General features: G+C 48.5%; 1 long non-coding RNA gene across 1 annotated transcript in view; it reads right to left on the bottom strand.

Annotated features, from left to right (window-relative positions):
* Positions 1-23,041, bottom strand: part of LOC144246627 (uncharacterized) — a 28,366-nt gene extending 5,325 nt beyond the window's left edge. The window contains exons 1-3 of the long non-coding RNA XR_013340290.1: positions 22,815-23,041; positions 15,482-15,525; positions 11,462-11,599 (exon numbers count right to left, since the gene is read on the bottom strand). This is a non-coding gene — a long non-coding RNA (uncharacterized LOC144246627). The remainder of the gene's footprint in view (positions 1-11,461; positions 11,600-15,481; positions 15,526-22,814) is intronic.
* Between the last annotated feature and the right edge of the window lie 1,363 nt (positions 23,042-24,404).

Below are 24,404 nucleotides of genomic sequence, written 5' to 3'. Positions count from 1 at the left end.
GATTTATTAAAAGGATCTCCTCAGTGGATGCACCTTGGGCAGCACCAGAGCCCAGCCAGGGCTGCACCCAAATGACCCAAAATGGTCCCAAAATGCACGAGCACTCCTGGGGCTCTCCCTGGGATCAGTTCTGCTCCCTTGGCACCTTGGAGTTCATTGTCCAAGTCCAGCTTTAGCCCAGGCAGTCCCATCCTGCTTGTTTTTCTCTCCAGCCCACGGTGTTTGTGCTCCTGGGGCTGAGATTTGGATCATCTGTCCTTGGTGCCCAGTTGGAGCAGGAATTGTTTTGTCTCCTGCTCTGTGCAGAGCTCACCATCCCCTCATATGAAGCCCAGACCCACCCACTAAAGCAGCACAGAGTCTGAAAAACATAAAAGCTAAAACCTGAGGCATCAGTACCAGCACTCAGAAACCTTGTCCTTGCATCAAAGGTTGCAAGGAGTGATTTCAGGCATCTTCTCCAGAAAATCACATCCCTACCACCACAACCACACCAATTCCAACAGCACAAGAACAAGGAGGATTGTGAGCGGGAGAAAAGTAGTAACAAATATATTTTTAAAAGTGTTTATTGTATGTAAGGCTGTCACCTTACACACAGTTAAGAATATTTTTACAGTGAGGATGGTAAAATAAAGGCACAAAGGGGTGGAAGATTACCCATCCCTGTGATGCTTCAGGTTTAGCTTTTATATTTTCAGATTCTGTGCTGCTTTAGTGGGTGGGTCTGGCTTCATATGAGGGGATGGTGGCTCTCTGCACAGAGCAGGGAGACAAAACAATTCCTGCTCCAGCTGGGCACCAAGGACAGATGATCCAAATCTCAGCCCAGGAGCACAAACACCGTGGGCTGGAGAGAAAAACAAGCAGGATGGGACTGCCTGGGCTGAAGCTGGAATGGGACAATGAACTCCAAGGTGCCAATGGAGCAGAACTGATCCCAGGGAGAGCCCCGGGAGCGCTCGTGCATTTTGGGACCATTTTGGGTCCATTTTGGGACCATTTTGGGTCATTTGGGTGCAGCTCTGGCTGGGCTCTTGTGCTGCCCAAGGTGGATCCATGGAGGAGATCCTTTTAATAAATCCCTGCTTTATTCTTTAACTCTGTCTGGCTCTATTCCAGGCCAGCCTTCACAAGGCACCACCTGGAAGTATTGAAGGCCAGGCTGAAGGGGCTTGGAACAACCTGGGATAGTGGAAGGTGTCCCTGCCCATAGCAGGGTGTTGGAATTAGGTAATTAGGTGATCTGTAAGGTCCTTTTTAATCCAAACAATTCAGCAATTCTATGATTTACAATCAGACAAAAAAAAAAAGAAAATCTACGTGAGTTATTTACCTGCACAAAATTACCTGTTTCTTTTACTGCTGACCTTTCACAACCCATCATCACATGGGCCAGCACCAAGCTCCAGCACTCCCATCTCTTCACTCTAGGAGCTGAAACCACAGGACATAAGCACTGGAAAGTCACTTGAAGGTTGTGAGTGACCTTGAAGGGAGCTGGACATTGCCTTGCTGGCTGCGGCGGCAGGAGCGTGAAAATGTATTGCAGCCCTTGGGCAGCCTTCAGTTCTCATTTAAGCTGTTAATCAGAGTGGGAGAGGGAGCAGAGCAGCAGCAGCCACAGCTTTTCCCCGTGAGCCTGACTGGAAAAGTGTGAGTGGCACTGGAAGGGCCTGCAGGACACGGGCGTGGGGGCAGGGGGGAGCAGCTCTGCCTTCTGCAAGAAGGAATGGCTCTGGGAGCTCAGTGTTCCCTTCTTCTTAGTCCTTTCACGGGTGGAGTTTTCCAGGTTTCTTTCATTCCGTGGTTTGTTTGGTTGTTCAGTGTGCACAGCAGCTCTGTGGGCTCTGCCGAGGGTGGCATCACCCCATTGCTCTGCCTGGCAGTCTCGGGCAGCTTTGTGACCAGAGGGATTTTGTGACCAGAGGGATTTTGTGACTCAGGGGACCAACATGAAGGTGCAGGTGCCCCAGAGCATCCTGCCCTCTCTGTGCCATGGCAGTGGGACTTTGCTGCTTTCAGCCTTCGTGTCACCAACTGCATCTGCTGTCCCCAGCATCCCTGAGGAGCAGTGCAGCCCCTGTGGGAACCTGGCACAGGTGCCCAGAGCAGCTGTGGCTGCCCCTGGATCCCTGGAGGTGTCCCAGACCAGGTTGGACAGGGATTAGAGCACCCTGGGATAGTGGAACGAGTCCCTGCCCATGGCTTTCTTGAAGTCCCTTCCAACCCAAACCCTTCTGGGGTTGTATGACCTTGGGCCATGAAGCTGTGAGAGAAGGACAGAGAGGGACACAGGAGGAATGTGTCCCTTCTTCCTCCTTGCTGGAGGAATGGGATGGGTGACCTGGCCACCGAGAGGACTCAAATGCAGGTGGGATGCTCGAAGGGAGAGCAGACACAATTTGAGCAGAGAAGCCACCTTCCCGCTCACCTGTACACTCCCCCTCCTCCAGCAGCACAAGGGTTAAGATGAGTCTATTACTGTTTGCTTGTCACTTTGTCGCTGATCTAATGACCATCGATAATAGCTGAATAAGAATTGATGGAGAGATGGATTTAATTAACCCCGGTGTCAGCAGCTCGCGTTGCTGTCTGTTTGTGTTAATGGAGCAGCTCAGGAAAAAACTCTCCTGAGCTTTGCGTGGCTCAGCCTGCGGCAAGTGAAACACTCCTATTCATCAGCTGCACCCTCCAGGTAAAGCCAGGCTGTGCCACATGGCAATTCCTTCCTCCTGCCCCCAAAAGAATAAGATATTCACCTGCTCTGGCGCTCTCCGAGTCCCAGATCCGCCCTCCACTCCATCTCCACTCCCTGTCCTGGCTGCTGCTGCCTTGGGCAGCACAGCCAAGGTCTCTGCAGGGTGGCTGGGAGGCTGGGAGTGTGGATTTTGGAAGGCTGGAGGTCTTTATTTAGCAGGGGGTCGGTGCTGGGGGCTCGATAAAGGAGCAGCACAAAGGCAGCCCCTGCTTGGTGTTTGCTGTCAGCAGAGATGCTGGGGCAGAGGCGCAGGCAGAGAGGTTTTCCCAGCCAGCCAGCCATCCTCGGGCATCCTCCACACACCCTGGGGCCTCCTGCAGCCTCCTCATCCTAAAATCCAGCTGTTGCACACCCTCCACTGGGATTTCTCCTCTTCTGGGTTTCAGCTGGTTCGGGAGGCAGCTCCAGCTGAGCAGGCACAGCCCAGACCAGGCCGGGAGGTCCCACTAACTGTGGCAAGCACATTTCTCTCTTTCATAGAGATGCACAGAGAGAAATGAAAGAGAAAACAATTTCTATTTCTGCTCCTTGTTTTTCCTATGTGGAATGTGTTTGGAGAATTGTTTACCTGGGGTGATTGTTTGGTTGGATTCTGGTGAGGATTGTTTGAGCCTGATGGCCAATCCAACCCACCTGGACTCTTAGAGAGGGTCACGAGTTGGGTGAGAGTTAGAGTCAGAGAAAGTAGTGTGTAGTTTTAGTATCCTCCTTTTATATAGTATATTGATGTATTTTAGCATAGTTATAATAAAGAAATCATTCAGCCTTCTGAATTGAGTCAGACATGGTCACTCCTTCCCGTTGGGTTCGCCTGCATTTGCAATAACTAACCACGCTGGCCCTGCCCACTCCTTGATTGCAGCTGTAATTAGCGTCTGCAGCTCTCCAGCCGACCCTCAGCTGCAGCAGGAACAGCTCACGCTGCTCCTCATCCCGGGGTCACCGGGGAATGCCAGCCTGGGGGAAAGGGTGCATGTTCCTCCTCCCCTGTGCCTGCCCGTGCCAGTGAGGAATTCCTTTCCTGGCAGTGGCAGCATCACCCAGCACCCCCAGCTCGCCCACCTTCAGCACCCATTTCCCATCCAGGGGTGCACCCCAAAGCAGCCCCTCCCTGGAATTCGGGGTGTCTCTCAGGGCAGCCTTGTCTGACACCCTCCGGGTTTTTCACACTTCCCCTTCCTCTCATTTTCAGCAGTGATTGATTTTCGTGTCCAACACGTGCCCAGCCTTGACCCAGCTCTGGGCCCATCAGGATTCCCAGCTGGGGATGCCCTGGGATGGTGCTGGTGCCATCCCTGTGCTCACTGTGACAGACCAAGGCACGACTGTCCGAAGGAATAAACTTCTAATTTTTTTTTTTTTTTAAACCTTGCCAGGCTAAAAATATTCCTTGCAGTAAAAACCCCAGTGCTGCCTCATGGCTGGCAGGACAGGATGCAGAACTTCCATGGCACGAGGGCACCGAGAACTTCCAGCTGTTGGCAAAATCCATTTCCTGCTAGGAAACAATGAGGTCAGCTCTTGGCACCTCGTTAGTAGGAAATGAATTTGTGAAGAATTTAATAGAAAAAGTATATGGTATATATTTGTACATAAATTTTGGAATAAGAAATATTGACTTAGAAATATTATAGAATAAGATATATGTTATTAAGAGGGAAGTAGAACTAGAAATAAGTTTTGAAAAATAACTTTAATAATCTAATAAGATTAGCTATTTTAATATCTAATAAATAAGATTAGATATTTTAAATCTAATCTAATAAATAAGATTAGATATTTTAGAGAAATAAAATTATGAAAAATGCATTGTAGTAAGATTTTTGAGAAGTGATTTTGAATTGTTAATTTAAAAATATTTATACTATAGCGTAACAAAATTAATAGAAAAATTTTAATTTAAAACTTTTATAAAATTTTAATTAAGAAATTAAAATTCAAACAAACTTAATCCAACACTTGTTCAGCAGCTGCAGGCAAGGAGCAAACGTCTCTGCCAGGACTCCCAGGGAAAAGACAGGCGTGGAAAACGGGAACGTGGACAGGCAGGCAGTGAACCCTGCCAGAGAGGTGAAAGCTGGTGTCAGCAGAGACTGAAAAATGGAATAGAAGTTTTTTAAACACTTTTAAGTTGCTTTATTTTTGAGTTAAAAATGGGCTTAATTCAATTTTTTTGGCGTTTTAAAAACCTTTATTTTATTTTCAGTCTCATATGAAGAGTGAGACAATACAGATGTTATAATTCATGCCATCACAATCAGAAGCCAACTATTTCCTAATTACAATGCACTATAAACATTTCTTAACCTATCAACCTTTACCACACCATACTACAAATACTTTAAAGCCAATCATCTAAAATTAATCTTGCTAAGCCCTATTACAATGCATCTTTCATAGTTCTATTTCTCCAAAACATCTAGTCTATTTGTAAAGCCATCCTTTAAAATTTATTTCTACTTTATTTCTCCCTCAGCAACGTCTGTCCTATAACATTTCTAAGTCAACATTTCTTATCACAAAATTTACATACAAATACATACCATGTGAACCTTCTGTCAAGTGTTGAAAATTTTCTACAAATCCGTTTCCCACTGATGAGGAGAGCTGGTCCCAGCAATGCAATGGCACATATGGATCTCTCCCTCCCTATCCCAAGATCTTTCTCTTCTCTTTGCTAAAATAAGCAAAGCTGGCAGTGGAACGCCAAACTTCTCCTGGCCTCCTCAACACAGTCCCTGAAGCAGCAAAATTCATCCTGCCAGTGCAGGAATTGGGGAACTGGGGAAGAACCCCAAGACCAAGAATCATCCTAAGTCCTTCCCAGCCTGGCAGAGCTCCCAGCGATGCCTTGTGAAGGCTAGCCTAGAACAGAGGCAGACAGAGCTAAAGAATAAAACAGGGATTTATTAAAAGGATCTCCTCAGTGGATCCACCTTGGGCAGCACCAGAGCCCAGCCAGGGCTGCACCCAAATGACCCAAAATGGTCCCAAAATGCACGAGCGCTCCCGGGGGCTCTCCCTGGGATCAGTTCTGCTCCATTTGCACCTTGGAGTTCATTGTCCAAGTCCAGCTTTAGCCCAGGCAGTCCCATCCTGCTTGTTTTTCTCTCTCCAGCCCACGGTGTTTGTGCTCCTGGGGCTGAGATTTGGATCATCTGTCCTTGGTGCCCAGCTGGAGCAGGAATTGTTTTGTCTCCTGCTCTGTGCAGAGAGCCACCATCCCCTCATATGAAGCCCAGACCCGCAGACTAAAGCAGCACAGAATCTGAAAAACATAAAAGCTAAAACCTGAGGCATCACCAGCTGCTGAGATGAGGGTGAGCTGGAGCTTTCCTCCCCTCACAAATATCCAAGTATCCCACATTTTCTTCTTTTAGCTTCCTTTTCCCAACAGAACATCATCAGTGACTGCCTGCAGCTCCACTTCATCCCTAGGAGAAGATGGGCAAGGCACAAGCAAGGTCTGAACAGGCTGAGCCTTCGGAAAGATGCTGACTTAGAGAGAAACAGGCTTCCTGTTTTGCTCATCCCTGCCCCATACAGAAAGTACCTTTGCCAAGTACATTTTCGATTCCCTGCCAGTAACCTGCAGTCATGGAATACGTGAGGCTGGGGAAAAGAAAAAAAAAATAAATCCAGGCAGAATTTAATTTTGAAGAGCCAGCCAGTCTTATAGCTTTTCAACTGCTGGAGCAGGTGAGCCAATAATAAAATCAACTGCCCAGAGAGGAAATGAATATTGGGTTTTGTTCCAAAAGGATGAGTTCAGCCAGTGTCAGAAAGAAAGGAAAAAATAATAATCGCAGAAAATAAAAGAAGAGTAGGAATTGTTCTGTGACAAAAGTATTTTGACAATCCAGCTGAAGGGGCTGACAGAGTTATGAGTGAGGGGGAGGAATTACTGATCTCTGAGTGTCATCTCACTTGTTTTTCTTGATTCAGCCTGGCCCTGCTAACAATGTGTGTCACTGCCCAGCGCTGGGAACATCCTCTGATGAGTGCTCCCCCGGCACAGCCTGCCTGCATTTCAGCTGCCAGCAGCCCCAGGGCTCTGCAGGGGCACCCACCAGGCAGGCTGGATCTGGCAAGGTCACAGGTGGAGGTCTCCAGCCACACATCCCAGTGCATTCCCATTCGTGGTGAGCCTGGAGCTGCATTTCCTGGTCTTCTTCCTGGCTGTGGAATCACAGCATGGCTGGGGTTGCAAAGATGATCTTGTTGAAGATGAAATTGCTCCCACAGCAGGGACACCTTCCACTATCCCAGGTTGCCCCAAGGTTCATTCAGCCTGGCCTGAAGCACTTCCAAGGATGGGGCAGCCACAGCTTCTCTGGGAATTCACTACCAGTTCCTCACCACCCTCACAGGGAAGAGTTTCTTCCAAAGATCCCAGCTAGCCCTGCCCTCTGTCCATGTGAATCATGTCCCTCATCCTGTCACTCCTTGTCCTTGTCCAAACAGCCTCTCCAGCCCTCTCCTTGTCCAAAGAGCTCTGTTTAATGCTTTAATTTCCATCCTCACATGCCAAAATGGGGCTCAGGATCTCTGTTTGCACCCACAACCCCGTGCTGGCTAAAGGGGAGAAGCGTAGGAGGGTGGCAGCAGCTGGAATTCGGATCAGGTGATGAAAACAAGAGCCACTGAGGAGTTTTGGAGATCCTGAGATCTCCGTGGGCGCTGGAGGTGCCTGTTTGGAATGGAGTTTGTGGCTATGGAGCAGGTGGGTGTTGCTGAGGGGTCTCTAGTGCCTCCTACCTCTAGTGCCCTGCTCCTTGGCTGAAATCTGCATCTGCTCTGGGCACCTCGGGGATCTCAAAAGCTCCTTCTCACTCTGAGCTGTGCAGCTCCTGCAGCAGTGACCACTTCTCCTTTGGAGCCTGACCCCTGGATGGAGCCAGGCTGTTAATTAATTTTAATTACCTTTACAGCAGGACTCAGCACCAAAGTGGGCAAATCCAACGGCATTCTGAGAGGTCTCCTCTTGTGGGAGCCCAGCACATCCCTCTGGCTGCCCTGGCTGCCTCCAGACCCTGGCAGGGGGCTCAGAGACCTTGACACGAAGTCAAAAACACCTGTGGCTTTGACTTTAGCCCATGAAAAAAGCTGTCAACTTTGTATGAGGAATTACAAACCACAAGGGTTTGAGTAGTGTGATATTTACATTAACACAGGGTGAAAAAGTAGAATTTTGGGGTTTTTAGAATGTAGTTTGGGGGTCAAGATGGAGGAATCTGGGCATGTCCTGACCTTCTTCTCCTTCTCCTTGTCCTCCATGTCTTGCTGTGCTGGCGACACTTTTCTGTTGTTTTAAGGCACAGACGCACTGTCCAACATAGATGACAGATATTGGCACATTATTGCAAACATGGCACAGGTAGTTTTTGGTATAAAATGCAAACACCACCCTAGAGAGCAGACAGAATGCCATGGATGACCTGCTGGACAGAGCTCAGCAGGTCAGAGAAAGAATGTTCTGGATAAGGGAAAATAAACAACCTTGAGAAGCCGACCCTGTGCACTCAGACTCCTCCTTTGGCTACAGGGCTGGAAACGAGGGCTTTTACACTCCCGGGGTCACCTCAGTGCCCAGAGCCCGAGACCTCTGGCTAAAGGACACCTGTGGGAAGCTGCTTCAAGGCCCGCTGTGGCCAGGCTCTGGGACAGGGATGCTCCCTGGGGCTCCTCCTGAGTCAACTTGAGTCACCTGCTGCCACTCGCTGCTGCTAATTAACTACCCACAGTAATCGTGAGAATTGGGGATTATCAGCTTCTTATTCAGATTTTCCCCCTCCAGTGTGGAAAATGCCCATCTTGAGGGGTCCTGTGGCAGAAGTGGTTCCCACAGCAGCTTTCTCCTTGGCTCCCCACTGCTTTTAGGACTATTGGGGATCTCCTTGTGCATTCCTAGGGCTCAATTCCTCAGCTTCATCCTGCAGCTTTCCAGACAAGCACATTTCTGCTGCCAAGTGACATCTTTCAGGACGTGTTTCCTGAGGGTCAAAGCAGAGGGCGAGCTCCCAGAGAACAGTGTGATGCTCCTGAGATAAATAAAGCTCTTGGAATGAAGCCTCCTCGGAGGGACAAGGGCAGCATGAGTTTCTCTCAAGGCTTGGGGGATGGCTCAGTGTTTCCAGGAGCAGCCACCTTGTGTTTGCACTGACAGCTGTTAAAACTGTGGGAGGAACTTCAACCAGTTGAAGGTCAGTTTGTCTGGGATGGGAAATGCTCCAGAAATTTCCAGGGACATGTTTTTATATTTTTAAGCCTGTTCCTGTGACTCTCTTGTGCCAATCTTTCCCGCTCAGCCTGTGCCCAGCCTGGCCTTGGGACAACGTAACACATCCATTCAGGTTTTGGATGGAGAAAAGTGCAAAATAAACAGCTACAGACATTTCCAGTTGTTACTCATTTCAAGACAGACACTGAGGGGCTGGAGCACGTCCAGGGCAGGGAAGGGATCTGGGAAGGGGTTGGAGCCCCAGGAGAGGCTGAGGGGGCTGGGAAGGGGCTCAGCCTGGAGAAAAGGAGGCTCAGGGGGCTCTGCACAGCTCCCTGATGGTAAGGGGTGGCCAGGAGGGGTCAAGCTCTGCTCCCAGGTACAAAAGAACAAGAGAAAATGGCCTCAAGCTGTGCCAAGGGAGGTTTACATTGGATATTAGGAAAAAATCCTTCATGGAAAGGGTTGCCAAGTACTTGCACAGGCTGCCAGAGGAGAGCTGGACTCCCCACTCCCGGAGGGATGTGGAAGTCCGATGGATGTGGCACCTGGGGACAAGGTTTAGGGGTGAGTTTGGCAGTGCTGGGGGAATGGTTTGACTTAAAGGATCTTAAAGGTCCTTTTTTCAATTTAAATGATTCTTTGATTCTGGTCCCACTACCCTGCTTTTGCTGTTATTGGTCAAATGCAGGGAAAAGGGCAAAATAAACTCCTTTTATTCACTCTGATGGCAGCTCCATGCCAACACCCTTCTTCTCCCTGCTGCTGGATGTTTTCTGCTCCTGAGGAACACCAAAGCTGCCCAAACTCCTCAACAGCTGCATTTTGTTCCAAAAATGTGTGTGAGCAGACTGAGGGAGAGCCCAGCCGGGCACCCAGCTCCCCGAGGCTGCAGGATGGCAGCAGGGACACCCAGCTCCATCCCTTGGCCCCCTGGAGAACACCTGGAAGTGGTGCTGCCAGGCTTCATCACTGCCCATCCTGGGCTCTGGGCACTGAGGTGACCCCAGGAGTGTAAAAGTCCTCGTTTCCCAGCCCGTGCAGCCAGAGAAGGAGTCTGAGTGCACAGGGTCGGCTTCTCAAGGTTGTTTATTTTTCCTTATCTAGAACATTCTTTCTCTGACCTGCTGAGCTCTGTCCAGCAGCTTGGCCATGGCATTCTGTCTGTCCTCAGGGTGGTGTTTGCATTTTATACCAAAAACTACCTGTGCCATGTTTGCAATAATGTGCCAATATCTGTCATCTATGTTGGACAGTGCGTCTGTGACTTAAAACAACAGAAAAGTGTCGCCAGCACAGCAAGACATGGAGGACAAGGAGAAGGAGAAGAAGGTCAGGACATGCCCAGATTCCTCCATCTTGACCCCCAAACTACATTCTAAAAACCCCAAAATTCTACTTTTTCACCCTGTGTTAATGTAAATATCACACTACTCAAACCCTTGTGGTTTGTAATTCCTCATACAAAGTTGACAGCTTTTTTCATGGGCTAAAGTCAAAGCCACAGGTGTTTTTGACTTCGTGCCAGGGTCTGGAGGCAGCCAGGGCAGCCAGAGGGATGTGCTGGACCCCCACACCCCCCCAGCCCCTGCCCGGGATGCAGACCTTGTTCACATGCAAAAGAATGGAAAGATGCAGGTGGGGCTCTCTGGTTAGTGAGAATTGTCCAATTCTGGCTTCAGTGGGAATTACCCAACTCAATCTCCCTCTGTCCCTCGCTCCTGTGGCTTTACCCCCTCCCACAGCAGTGCCATTGTCACCCAGAGCAGTGAGCAGGCTCCTGTGGGGTCTGGCACTGGGGGCACTGGGGGCACTGGGGACCCTGCGAGGCTCTCTGGGTTGCTGGGAGGCCTGGGAAATTAATCCCAGTCTAAATATATACTCTGGCACACAGCAAATCACCTCAGGAGTGAGGAACCAGTGCTTTTATTCCCTTTTTGAGAGCCCATCCTTTGTTCTTTGCCATCACCCCAGAAACAAGCCCAAGAATGTGCTGGTGCTTTCCTTAAAGGAGAATGCAAAACCCCACTCTTGCAAAAGAAAAAACCCAAAAAAACAAACTAAAACTCAAACAGATAGAACAATAAAAACCAACCCACAAAAAAAAAAAAAAAGAAAAAAAACCAAACCCCCCAAAAAATTCAAACACTTGTAGATATTCTTTGTTTAGTTAGAGAGAAAGAGAAACATTTCTGCTGGGTTAAACTTGGGAAAAAGTTTGGTAAGAATGTAAACAATTTATTATTTCTCTTTCTGTTCATATTTTTTATATATATCTTCTGCCACACTGACCTAAGTCTAAGTGTACCAATAGTGTAAAAAGTTTAAAATAAATTATATTTCACCTTAACAATCTTAGTTATAAAAAAAAAAAAAACAAACCAAAACAAAACTACTTGTTAATAAAGTTCATTCTTTACCTACTAAAAATAAAATCTCTTCATTCCCATCCCTACCTGAAGAACCACAAACCCTCATACCTTTCCAGCCCTGTCACTGCTCAGTTGCTCCATGACTTCTGTGTCAATTCCATACATTCCCAAGAACTGCTTGTCTTGATACTTTCCCTCTTGATACTTTCCCCCTGGTGTTTCCAGTGTGGTTTTAAGGTGGGATTTCTGGTTAAATCAGAGCAGAAGAAACAAGAGATTGTGTAATTTTTTAAAATCACTTAGACCTGAGGAAAAACCCAAAAGAAATCAGAAAACCCCCAAATTAAGAGAAACCCCTCACTGCAGGAGCTGCGAGAGTGGCTAAAAACTGAGAGAGCAGCCCTCCCACCTCCCCCAGTGCCACAGCAGCTGTGCTGCCGGGACCTGCTGGCCTCCAAGAGCATCTGATAAGAGTAGCAGGAGCTGCAATCACATCAGCCTCCCTGCCAGGGCGATAATTCCTTTCAGGGAGGCCACCTGAGACCCGGCAAGTGCCTGTTCAGGCTCTGCAGAGGTGGAGATCACCGTGGTGCTGGGGGCTCTGCCCTCTGTGTCACCCCTGAGCCCCCAGCCAGGCTGGCACCCCCGTGTCCCGTCAGGAATGCCTGTGGGATGCTCTTCCGGCATGCCAAAGCCTCCCAGCAGATCAGCCCCAGCCTCCCCTCCATGAGCTCCAGGATGGGGGCAGTGGATGGGGACATCCCCTCACCCCAAGACCCTTTCCCAGCTCAGCTGATGATGAGGATGAGGCACTTGGAGAGATAAGGAGCTCACCCAGGCAGATAACAGAGCTCTGTTGATATAGGATTCCCCCCAAGGGCTGGACAGGAGGGGAAAATGGGACTTTTGGGGCAGACAACTCCTGCTGAGTGATCGGGAGCTCATGTGGTCACGAGGGATTCCCAACACCACTGGGCACAGAGTTTCTGCCAGGGAAATGGAGCTAAAGCCAGCGAACCCAGCCTGAGGGCTGGGGGGCTGAGGAGCTGGGAGGAGGAAGCAGGATTCCCAAGCACAGCAGCCACCCCCAGTGGATGGGTTTTCCCCCTGTGCCTGGATTTGGGATGGGAGGAATCCTGCTTCCCTCCCCTCAGGCAGAGCAGAGCTTTGCTTTCTCCGCTGCTGTCCTTGGAATTGCTCTTCCAGAAGAAGTCTGGCATGCTTTTGAGTAGGAAATAGGATGATATTTGTTTGATGGACCTCAAAGAGGGGGCTCTGCCATGCAGCATTCCCGTTATACACAGGTGTTTACCTTCCTGCAGGCTCCTCATTTCTCTGTCCTCACCAGGTAAGCCCTGGAAATGTCACTTCCCCATGCCTGTAATTAAACCCTGTGCCTTTTGTCCCAGCATGCACATACACCTAGACACAGCTCCTCTCTCTCCTCTTCAAAAACTACCCAAAACTTTGGTATTGCTCCGAATCAGCCATGCAGATGTGCAGCTGGACATTGCCACAGCAACAGACTTTGTCCTCCTGCTCCCCTCCCCAACCCCTTCCCCCAGATGAAGAAAGCGGGGGGAAAATTAAAAATAAGCAATTTTAATAATGTCACAAAAAACAGACAGGGATATAAAAATCCATTAAGAGCTGGAGTGGCCCTTGCAATAGGAAGTGCTCCAGTTCCTTCCCCTTCTGTTGCTCTCTCTCCAACCCCCTGAAAGATAACCTTTAAAACACACTTGGTACTTAAACCTCTGGCATTTACCTTCATTTCACTCTGGCTTTTATTTCTTTCCAGGGGAGGAGGGCTTTTATGTTATAAGAGGAGAAGTTGGGTTGTTTTTTTCCTTCCCTTGGCTTGATTCTTTTCCCCTCTTGTGCAGGTGGTTTCTTTTTTTTCCCCTCTTGTTTTGCTGTCACCACCACCCAGGCAAGCAGCCCCCATGGTTGAAGGAGCAGGGGGGGGTAGCACAGCATCCAAATCACCCCAAATTTTTTTAGCCATCCAGCAATTGGCTCATTTTTGGGCAAGGATCTTCCTAGAGGCAGGCAGAAGGCTGGGATCTGTTGGAATCCCAGTGGAACTAGAGGATATTTAGGGTCCCTTCCATCCCAACCCATTGGTGATCATGTGAATTCCACCCAAGGGAAAGGCCAGCAGCAGTAGCAGTAGCACCAAACTGAGATTTGGGTGATGCTGCAGAGGGAACAGTGGCCTGAGATTCCTGCAGGGTGGCAAGAAGGTTGTGATCCTCAAGCCACAGCAGCGTTTGTGGGGCTTAACCTTTTTATATGCACACATCCCACAAGGTCTTCTAGGAAAGGAAAGCCTCCAAACTCCCCTTAATGTTCCTCTGCCCACAAAGAAATTCTCCCCAGTGTGGTGCCTGCCAAAAACCCCTCTTCAATGGGGTCTCACAGAAATACCACTTCCCCTGCTCCTCTCATCCACCTGTAACACAAAACTTTTGGGATTCTGAGCCACTTTCACCTCTCTGCCTCACCATCAGGGTCTTGTTCAGCCTCCCTGGGACAGCCTCTCATTTTATGGCCCTTTAAGACCTGCAGCAGGCAGCAAATGCTTTGGGATGACTTCACTACAACCCTGTGAAACCTGGTGTGGAGTTTCATGCCTCTTAGGGGTGGAGACCCACGTGCCACTCACACCAGTCTCATCACAGGGTGCTCACTGCATTTGCTTTCCCCCTCTGCTTCATGGGATGAGCAGAGCACCTCATTACAAAATAAAACCTTGTCTTTTCCAGGCTGGAAGAGAGCTTGAAATCATGACCTAATTGTGCTTGGGCACCCATGGGCAAAGAAAGAGTCCAAACCATATGAATCAAAGGAAAGTGGCCAATTTTTGCAAAGCCATTCATTAATTTCAAGTGTGACCCAGGAACAGAGACATGAATTATTACTTCTTTCCAACCCAGCAGTGATCCCAGACTGACTCCGTGCCATGGCCTGCACAGAGGGCATCCTGAGCAGTCCAGCTTCCCAGAGGGACATCCCAAAAACCTGTGAGTGATGGGGGAAGCTCATCCCCCTGCCAGAGCTGCACCTGGGGATGCCAGAAGCACCCTGAAACCCAAAATCTGCTCACAATCCCCATCTTCCTTTTTCCATCCCAGTTGGTTTTTGTTATTATTTTGCCTCCCAATTTTTCTGAGAGCAAGTTTTCACACTCTTACCCCACAAGTCTTTTCTGAGCTGGCACCAGACAGGTCATGAAAGCAGGAGTTACCAGTGATGCTTCCTCCTGTCCTGTTGTCCTGCCAACATCCTCATGGAGCAACCCCAAAATCTCCCTCTCCTGTGGACTACCATCCACTATAAAGCCTCAAGTCATATTCAACATTTATTCACTATTTTTCAGCATGAACAGGACCTGAAGAAGGAGCCAAACATTTGGGTCAATGTTTTTGTTTTTTTTTTTTTAAATGGAGTTTGTGGTTTTGGTATTTTTTTAAGGAGAGTGATAACTCCTGTCTGGTAAAGGCCAAACCTTCAACTCTTCATGGCTCTGGATCAAAACAAGTCATCACAAAATAATCTATGCATCAGCCCAGTGCTCTGACCAGCTCCAGGCACCAGCTGGTTTACAGGCTGCCTCTCTCCCTGGCTCAAGCCCAAATTTTCATGGCAAACAATCAGCACAACAAACGGTCAGGAAGGGGAGCAAGGCCTGCAGGCCGATTGCACCGGACTGAAATACCCAGAAACAAGCAAAAAGCCCACCAAAAGCTGCAGCTCAGCCACCTGGCAGCGGCTGCACGGCGGGCTCCTTGCAGCTCAGCAGGCTGGAGAGGCCAGAGGAGCCTCCTGGAGGATGAGATTTCCTTTCACAGCGCCACAACCCAGGGCTGGGCTTGGTCAAACAAGATGCCAGGGGCACCTTCCACTGTCCCAGTTGCTCCAAGCCCTGTCCAACCCGGCCTTGAGCACTGCCAGGGATCCAGGGGCAGCCACAGCTTCTCTGGGCAATCATCATCCCCGTTGTGCATTTTTGCCAATATCTCCACCAGAGAACAGGATTTCAGAATTTGTTGGTACAGCTGATGCTCTGGATGAGCTGGGGGGTTTATTTAAGGAAAGGAAACAAGTGCAAAGGTATGAAATTACCTGAGGATTTTGTCTGAGCGTGACGGGATGGGACTCTGGCGGCACTGAAAAAAAGAGATAACAAGAGAAAACTTTGACTCTTCAGAGATTAATCTTTGCAGAGATTAAACTGAAGCCTTCAGGTCTGAGCCATCGATCGCATTTCACTTCTTTGACAGTTTTGTGGAAGTACAAATTACAGAGGCTGGGGACAGTACTTTTTTTTAGCCATCCAGCAATTGGCTCTTTTATGGGCAAGGATCTTCCTAGAGGCAGGCAGAAGGCTGGGATCTGTTGGAATCCAAATGGAACTAGAGAATATTTAGGGTCCCTTCCATCCCAACCCATTGGTGATCCTGTGAATTCCACCCAAGGGAAAGGGCAGCAGCAGCACCCTCCCCATCCTCTCCCCCTCGAGGGGACAGGTTTGAGGGCAGAGCACTCCTCCTCTCACAGGGGCCTGCTGGAGTTATTCCCATTCTATCAGCAGCAATGATAACCCTTCCCTCGGAGCAGGAGACAATATCAAATGGGATGAACTCAGATTTAATAAACAAAAAAAATAAATTTCTAGCAGTTTAATGCACCTTTTAGGCACAATGCATCCACTTCTGCCTCTTCCCTCGAGGGCACAAATTGGTACAAGGCAGTGGAGAAACACAAGCTGTGCGAGAGCCTCAGCAACTGGTGGTAGCCGAGCTGGAGGAACATTTGAGATGAGCAAAGTGGAAGGGATGTCTTTCCCTGGCTCAGGCCCAAGGGGATGGGGTTTCAGAGATCAGCTTTCTCTTTTCATTTCCATCATATTTGCCCAGAAGGGCTGGGCAAGCAGAGGAGATGGACAAGATAAGGGAGCGTTTAGTTAATTCCACTTTAAACCCAATTCCATTTCCTTTCTAATCAGAGCAGCAGGCATGTTTTAACAACTGATTATCTCTCCTGGGCAGTTGTGTGTGTTCTTCTTGGCTACTTTCTCAGTTTTTCCAAGCAAAGCTCTGCTGTGATTGTAACATAAATAAAAGGGGAGCAAGGCAGAGCACAAGCACTTTGGAGAATGCTCTGCCAAGAATTAGGACCAAGGTTTCCTTTTTCATTCCTAAGGGTGAAAAATAGAAGGTGCTCACCATAGGAAAATATAAACCCTTAGAAGCAGAGCAGAGACCTCAGCAAATTGCTATTACTAAGGACTATCTGTAAAAAAAAACCTCTCTGTGACAGACACTGAACCCTCACAGATGTTCCAGAACTGCTGGATCTCCAACCTGTGCATCCCACGGGGCCCAGTAGAGGCTCTAAGCACCCACCCAGCACCTGCTGCCCTCCAGCAGCCCCCACCTGCCTCCTTTGGAGCTGAGAGCAGGGCCAGTTCAGGGCAAGGAATCCCAGCCCTGGTGTGGCTGAAGCCTCTGCAGGTGGATGGAGCATCACAGGATCCTCTGGGAAAACTCTCCTGCTTCCCAGAGTCTCATTACAAGACTTTTTTTTTTTTCCCAAAGCCTTTATTGTTCTCATATTATTATTATTACTGTCTGAAATAAATTTGTTTGGAAAAAAAAAACCCAGTGCAGAGTTGAGTTTCAAATCCCCTCCCTATCCTTGAGCTGCCCCCACCAGCAGCAATAGGCTGGGAAGCCCCAAAGTCCCTTTTTCCACCCTTCTTCCACACTGGCAGCCAATTCCCAGATGTGAGACTGAGCTGGTTTTCCCTTTTCCATGACCTCACCCTTGTTTGTCTTGGTACTGCCTCTCCCCTTGCCCAAAGGCACACTCCCAGGGGGTGTTTTTTTAAAGGAAAATGATTTTTGCAAAAAAAAAAAAAAAAAAAAAAAAGGGCGGGTGGGGTGGGGTGGGGGGGAACGGGACATGTGCCACTGTTGCAGACACTTCACATTGCCAGGATGGCACTTTAAATATTCCCATCCTCTTCATCGTGTTACAGTCACTGATTCCAGATGAAACTCACGGACACCCATCCCACTATAAACACAAGGTCACACAGAGGGAAGAGCAGGAAAACAAAAAGCAGTGTAAACACCAGCACTCCTGATCCAGCTTTTTATTTTTTGACTCCCCAAAGTCCTGGGCTGGTGCTTAAATTTCCTGTGCCCCATAAAAGCTCATTAAACAGTTTCAGGGGTCATCTCTATGGCATTTTCCTCGCTCCAAATGGGATAAGACAGCTCAGAGTTAATAAGTCCGAAAGGACCGCTTATAAAAGAAGATGTTGTCACAAGGTGTTGTTAAAATAGCAGGTGAGCTGGCCCATTTGGAGAGCTTAATGGCCCCACGTTTTAAAAATATCTGTGCTCCATTTGCCCCGACAGATCATAAGTCTGAGGCAGGCATGGATTTTCCTGCCTGGGTGTTGCACGGAGCTCCAGCTCCCACTTTTCATCCCAGGGGATCTCCCTGTCTGCCCAAACCCCTCCCGCTGCCTTTGCCACTGCGGTTTTGGGGATGGTGGCTGCAGGGATGGGGCTGTGCTAAGGTCATTCTGCTGGAATCATCCCCAACCCCATCTGTTGGAATAATCCAGCTGAGAGTCCATTTTCCTCATCCAGAAAGCCAATTCCTTATTCACAAAGCTCATATTTGTAGGAAATAGCAGAAGGCACTGTGTTAAACCTATCTGGTCAGCAATGCAGTGAAACTCAGTCCATTCATACTGTGTATGTCAATAAATTTTCTCTCTCTAGATATGTTTACACTTTTCCTTTGTGGGTTCTCATGGAAAAAATCTCATTGGTTGCACAGGTACATTTGTTTTTCACTCTCAGAATAGATTGTTGTGTTAAACGAACTTCTCATTCTCAAAATAGCTTCACATGGGAACTTGCAAATTGCTTGTTAGCTGCATTTAGAAGAAATGACAGGCCAGCTTTGGCAATTTCAGCCTGATTTCATGAGGCCTTTCTTCTGTAATTTTCCTATCTGACTATGACACCTATCCAAGAGGTGTTGCCCTGCTGGTGGATGTTCCTTCTTCCCAAGCTGCTCTTCCTTCCCAAGGCTCAGACCCCTGGGGGATTAGCAAAGCTGCTCCCACCCAGGTCAGTATTCTATTTCTTCTTAGCTTGTGCTATTTGCAAGAACTTCACGCCCAGCGCGAAATTTTCCGACTGACAAGTGGAATTTAGTCAGCAGAGCTTCCATTATTCCCAATTTATTCCTCCACCGGAGAGTTGTGCAGGATGAAGGGCTGGAGAAAGGAAAACGCGGCCCAGCAGCAGCCAGCAAACCAAACCCAAGCAGAATTATGATCCAGGATTTATCAACCATTACGTGCAGGGGATTTCAAGTGTATTTATTGCAATCTGACTGCGAGCAGCTCAAAAATCAATTTGGTAAATGTGGAGGGAAAGGGTGGAATGATGTTTTTTGTTATCCTTTCCCTGGTAAATAACTACAAACCCTGGTTTGCCACCAGGGAGAGGATTCAGCCCAGGGTGGCTAAAACAACAGGATGAATGAGAGGGGAGGGATGCACAGAAGAGGATGGAAAAGCTTTGGGATAGGCATGGGGATGTGACTTGTAGAGGCAGGGATGCCTCACTGTGAATGAAGCAGAATTTGTGTGGACACATCCATGAAATCCCAGCTCCAGGCTGATGCCTCACACGTTGTCCTGCTCTGCTGGCTGCTGCTGAGGCACCTCAAACCCTCACTCCAGGCCTGTCCATTCAGGAAGGAACTGAGGGGCTGGAGCCTGTCCAGAGAAGGGAATTGATTTGGGAAGGGTCTGGAGCTCCGGGAGCAGCTGAGGGGGCTCAGCCTGGAGAAAAGGAGGCTTAGGTGGGACCTTCTTGCTCTCTACAGCTCTCTGACAGAAGGGTACAGCCGGCTCTGCTCTTTCCCAACCTAAACAATTCCATCATTCCTTGGCCCTAAGCGAGTGGATAAGGGAAAATGTGGTGGGTGTGACCCCCAGCATGCTGGACCTGCTGTACCAAGCCCGAAGTGCTTGAACACCTGAGTGGCTTTAATCCTACGTTAGTCCCTGTCTGGGACTGATTTGGAAAAAGCTTGGCTTTGTCCAGCCTGACCAAGAGCAGCTCAGTGCCAGACTGCTGGGTGGGAAAGGGGGAAATTTCTGTTTATATCCAGGGAAGGGATGGGTGGAGACATCCTCCCCAGTCCTCACACGTCAGTTCCTTACTGGTTTGGGAGCCACCAGCCCAGCTTTGCCAGGAAAGCTCTCCAAAGAACAGGAGAGGTGGTGGCTGCCATGCCTGTGTGGAAAATCAGGGCATCTGCTCCCAAAGGTTGGATGATACCAGCTTTTCCATTTTGGTGATATGCAACCATCTGGTGCACTTCAAGCGAGAGGGTTTCTTCTCCTCCAGTTTAAGAAAAATTATGAGATTAGATGAGAAGCAGAGAGGAGTTTTGCATCTCTTTAATAATGACCTTTCTCCAGGATTCTTTTTCTGTCGCACTGGGAAGAAAACTTCTATTTTAAAAGAGAAACTGGGTTTCTCGTATGTTCCCATGATTCCTGATGCTGGCACTTTCAATTAATCACTGCAAAGAAGCCACCATGAAAATAGCGATACCAGAACTGAATACCCTCTGGGCAAATGATGCAAATGCTGCCTGATGCATTTAAAAAATAATAAATAAAATCCTTCTTTTCCTTTGCACTTCTCCTCTGGCTCATCCTATGCAAATCACCTCACTGAGGAGAATTTCCCAGGCCGTGGCCGAGGTTGGTCAGTGGGGCAGATCGAAGCAGCAAGTTCCCAGGTAATTATTTATGTGTGAACTCAATACAAGGAGATTAAATCTGGGCCACCTTCTCTGCCTGGGTCCGTTCTCCCTCAGAGCCACAAAGTTTAATTTCTCGGGGAGGCAAGGGTTAGAAGGGCTCCAAAATCAGGTAATCCCATGTAATACAGTAATTGCAGGACTCACCCCACTCCACTGACTGCTGGCATGTTTGGGAAGGGGAAGGGGACACCCCACGGTCTTTGTCACAGGAGCTGCCAGTCTGCACAGCTCAGCTATTGAGCAGAACAAGGCCAAGAACAAATGCTGAGGCAGGGAATGATTTCCAATACCTGCTTTACCCCAGGACGCTGTGGGTCGCAGCAAGTTCAGGAGTGGTTTTCCAGAGGCGAGGGGAGCTCAGTTCACTTAGCAAGTTATTTGCATGGAGTTATGTGCTCCTAGCAGAGTTTGGTGGTGGAGCTTTACCTGCATGACCTGAAGCCATCCTGGATTCAGCAGGATTTGTCCTTTTCTCCCTGGGGTGAACTGAGAGCACAAATACCAGGATAGGCCTTGCCCAGGATGTGTTTTGGCAGAGTCCATGGCTTGGGGATGGTGTTGGAAAGGGATAAATGGTTCTTCACAGATTAATTAAGGTTGGAAAAGCCCTCCAGGATCAAGTCCAAGAATTTCCCCAGCACTGCCTAATTCAGCACCAACCCAGGTCTTCGAGGGCCACATCCATACAGCTTTTAAATTCTTCCAGGGATGGTGACTCCACCATTTCCCATGGAACAAAGGACTCTGAACTGGGAGATCACTTCCTACAGGATGCCAAGAGGTTGTCTGAGTTCCAGGAGAGACTGGATAAGATCATGGGTAAAACTGTCAAATACACAGAAGAGATTTTGGAATATCCCCACAGAAATGTCTGAATAGATCTGAGCAGAGAATCACCTTCTCTTGCCCTGCCAAGGGACATAGAGCAGCAAGAACCAAGGTTTCATAATTTTCCATAATTTTATCTCCCATCGAAATTCATGGCAGGGGAGTCTCACACAAATCAGAATTTGGCTCCCAGGACACACACATCTCTTGAGATGAAAATCCCCATCCCTGCCTGCTCCTGTCCAGGCCAGCACTGAAACAATTCCTTGGCTTTGGGAACTGGAATTAACTGGAATTGTTCCTCATCATTAGCTTTAAACTACCTGGGAGCTGGGTGAGAAGCAGCTCCACATCCCCTCCCCATGCCCTGACCCTTTCAGCACACTGCTTTCTCCCCACCTTGCTTGGGAGCAGCTGGAATAACTCTTGGAGGGTTGTTTCTTTTTTTTTTTTTTTTTTTGCACCCATTTATCTCCCTGCTTTGGCTGCCTGGGGTGGTCACACGCCTCGTTTCCCCCAGCTTTACTCACATTTTTCTCCCAGCACTGACAGAGCCACCCGAGGGACGAGAGGAGTTCAGGATTCACAGCTCCCCTTCACCCTCCCCATGCCTTCCCTGCTCCCTCCAGAGCGGCTCCAGCTCAGCAGCAGGGAGAGAAAAATGTGCCTTGTACAAGCCGTGACAGCTGATGACTGATGACATTTATCTTCCCTCTGAGGAGGACGGGAGAAGTCACTTGCGGCTGGTTTCACCTGGGCTGGCAGCGTTCTCAGGGCTGCCTTTAACCCAGGGGTGACACATTCCCATGGGCCAGTGCAGCGATGTGCTGCCACGCCTTTAACCAGGGGCTCCCCAAAATTTGGCCCCACACCTTTCCCTTCCCCCTTAAATGCACAAACACTGCCTGTCAGCGCTCGCTGAGGGACACAGGCTGCTGCTTTTCCACTAAAACAGTTTCCATTTAACAAAGAACCCCTGTCCAGACCAATTTTTTTCATCTGCCCCTCCCTGGAAGGTGTGACAGCACACAGCTGGGAAGATGGATGGTGCACATGGGGTGTAGGACAGCATCCATGGCACGGGACTGGAATGAGAGGAAAGGAGAGCAAGGCACATTCCAAGGGAAAAGTCACATCCCTGGAAGTGTCCAAGGCTGGACAGGGCTTGGAGCAACCTGGGACAGTGGAAGGTGTCCCTGCCTGGGCAGTAAATAAAACCAGATGTTTTTGCATGTCCCTTCCAACCCAAACCAGTCTGATTCTACAAAAGGAAATTTGACCCTTTAAGGAGGTTTTGACTCCCTCCCCCCAGACACACCTCATGCCTTAGGTGCAAATTTCAACAGCATTGCTCTGCCCATTTTGCATCTTGGGGAAGAAGAGATTTGTGTGGGCTAACAGAGGGATGCAGGCAGGAAAATCTGCTGGGTGTTACTAGGCAGAGAAATCACATCAGTCTCCAGGATTCCCCAGAGAGGAAAGCAGTTGGAGGTCAGGATGGCCTTTGTGGTAAGCACAGACGTGCTCTTCAGCTGAACCAGAAAAGCCTTTCTTGTGTCCTGACAGGCTTTTCCCTGCTGCCAGCCACAGAGGCATCGGAAATCTGCTTTTTTTAGGGGGTTGCTGGTATTGTGATTTGTCACTATAAACTCCCTCTGCTGAGTATTTAGATACCTCTGGCCTTCTCCAAAAGCTGTTTACTGGCTGTTTCCCCTCCCCATTTCTGAAAACACTGAATGTTTAAGCCAAGCAAACTCACCAGCCTTCTCTGACTGATTTTTCTCGAGGCTTTCACCGGAATAATTCTCCTCCAGCTTCCCATCAGTTGCTGCACCAACAGCCACCAGCAGTATTGATCAAATACTGAGTCACATGTAAGCCAGCACAGGCACTTGAAAAGAGAATAAAAAATAAAGTCCTCTACAGAAATATCAATCAAAGTCCAAAAAATCAGAGAAGAAAAGGCTAAAAGCATGTGTATTAAATGCAGTACAATCTGGCTTTATAGAGAGCACTTTGGAGGTAATTCCAAGCTGCCTTAGACAAATTTAAAAATTATCCAAGCAGATACCTCCTGAAAAGAGCTAGACCACCCAGGGATGATTATTTTTATTTGTGGTATCAATGCAGTGTCAAAAGGCCCTATTAACAGGTTTTAGAGATTAAGTTAGTACAAAAAGATTCCAAAACTGCCCTTTACCTCCTGTACCTTCCCATTCTATCTCAGCTGCAAGAGTTTCTCAAGATTTGCAGTTGTGCTAGTAAAAAATTCATTTGTGCATGGTAAAATACACACCTATTGAAAAGGCTCCAGAAAAAAATTCCCAATTTTCCTTGCTGGGCTCTCAGCACAGCCCCAGAAAACAGTGGGGTGATCAAACCCTGGGCAGAGCCATTGGGATGGGGTGCCAAACAAGAACTGACCCAGGCAGCCTAAAAAAGGGAGGATGCACTCATTCAGGTGTGAGAAATAGGAGGGGCAGCAGCCAGCATTTAAATTTTTGGTGGTGGGAGATGCTTGGGTTTGTGCCTTTTAATTTTTTTTAAACAACCCCCCCCAAAAAAAGATCAGTACTTAATTCAGCTCTAGGGGTAACACACCTTGGAAAGGGGATTGGGAACTATTAAATATTGCCTTTCCATAGCTCTGCCTGGGTTTATCTCTGCTGCCTGCAGTTTTTCTCCCCTCTGTTCCCCTCCTGAAAGCACAATAGTGGTTTTTGTAGTTTATTACACAGTGTGCATCTGTTGCCAGTTCTGTTCAAACCTCCCAGACAAACACGATTCCTCCGGATCACTCCCACAAAGAAGGAGCTGTCACCTGAGCAGCTGTCACCTCCCTGTCCCTCTGCTTGGGGTGGGGCTCGCACCTCCAACCCTTTCCCTGGCATCCCCAGGATTGCTGCTGAAACACATTCCAGGCAAGGAAAGAGACATGGAGGTGGTACCCAGAAGTCCAAGATGTGGAGGTGAATGCCACTGCTGGGGCATAGATCAAACCTTTGTTCCTCTTTTATGCCTGGGGCAGCATTCATTCCTGTGATTAGTGAAGGGAAATATTATTTGACTGCCTGTGCAATGCAATGGGCTGGTGTTTCCCATGCAGGGAAAACCAGGATGCTGGAAAATGGGTAGGGTGAGCTTCTCCCCTGTCTCTGTTACAAAAGAAATAATAATAAAAAAGCCAGTAATTTTGGGATTTTGGATTGGTGTAGCACTTCCAATTTTCCAAGCAAAATACTCAGGTGTTGTTCACTCACTGAGGTGGCATCAAGCAGCTCAACACAGCATCTTCACCAGCCTCTGAAATCTCACATCACCTCAGCCCCCACAGCAACAGGAGCAGCCC

Source organism: Lonchura striata, chromosome 7 (assembly GCF_046129695.1).
Source record: "Lonchura striata isolate bLonStr1 chromosome 7, bLonStr1.mat, whole genome shotgun sequence".
Lineage (NCBI taxonomy): Eukaryota > Metazoa > Chordata > Aves > Passeriformes > Estrildidae > Lonchura > Lonchura striata.
The sequence above is the reverse complement of the archived record's forward strand: the minus strand, read 5'-3'. Positions and strand labels throughout refer to the sequence as shown.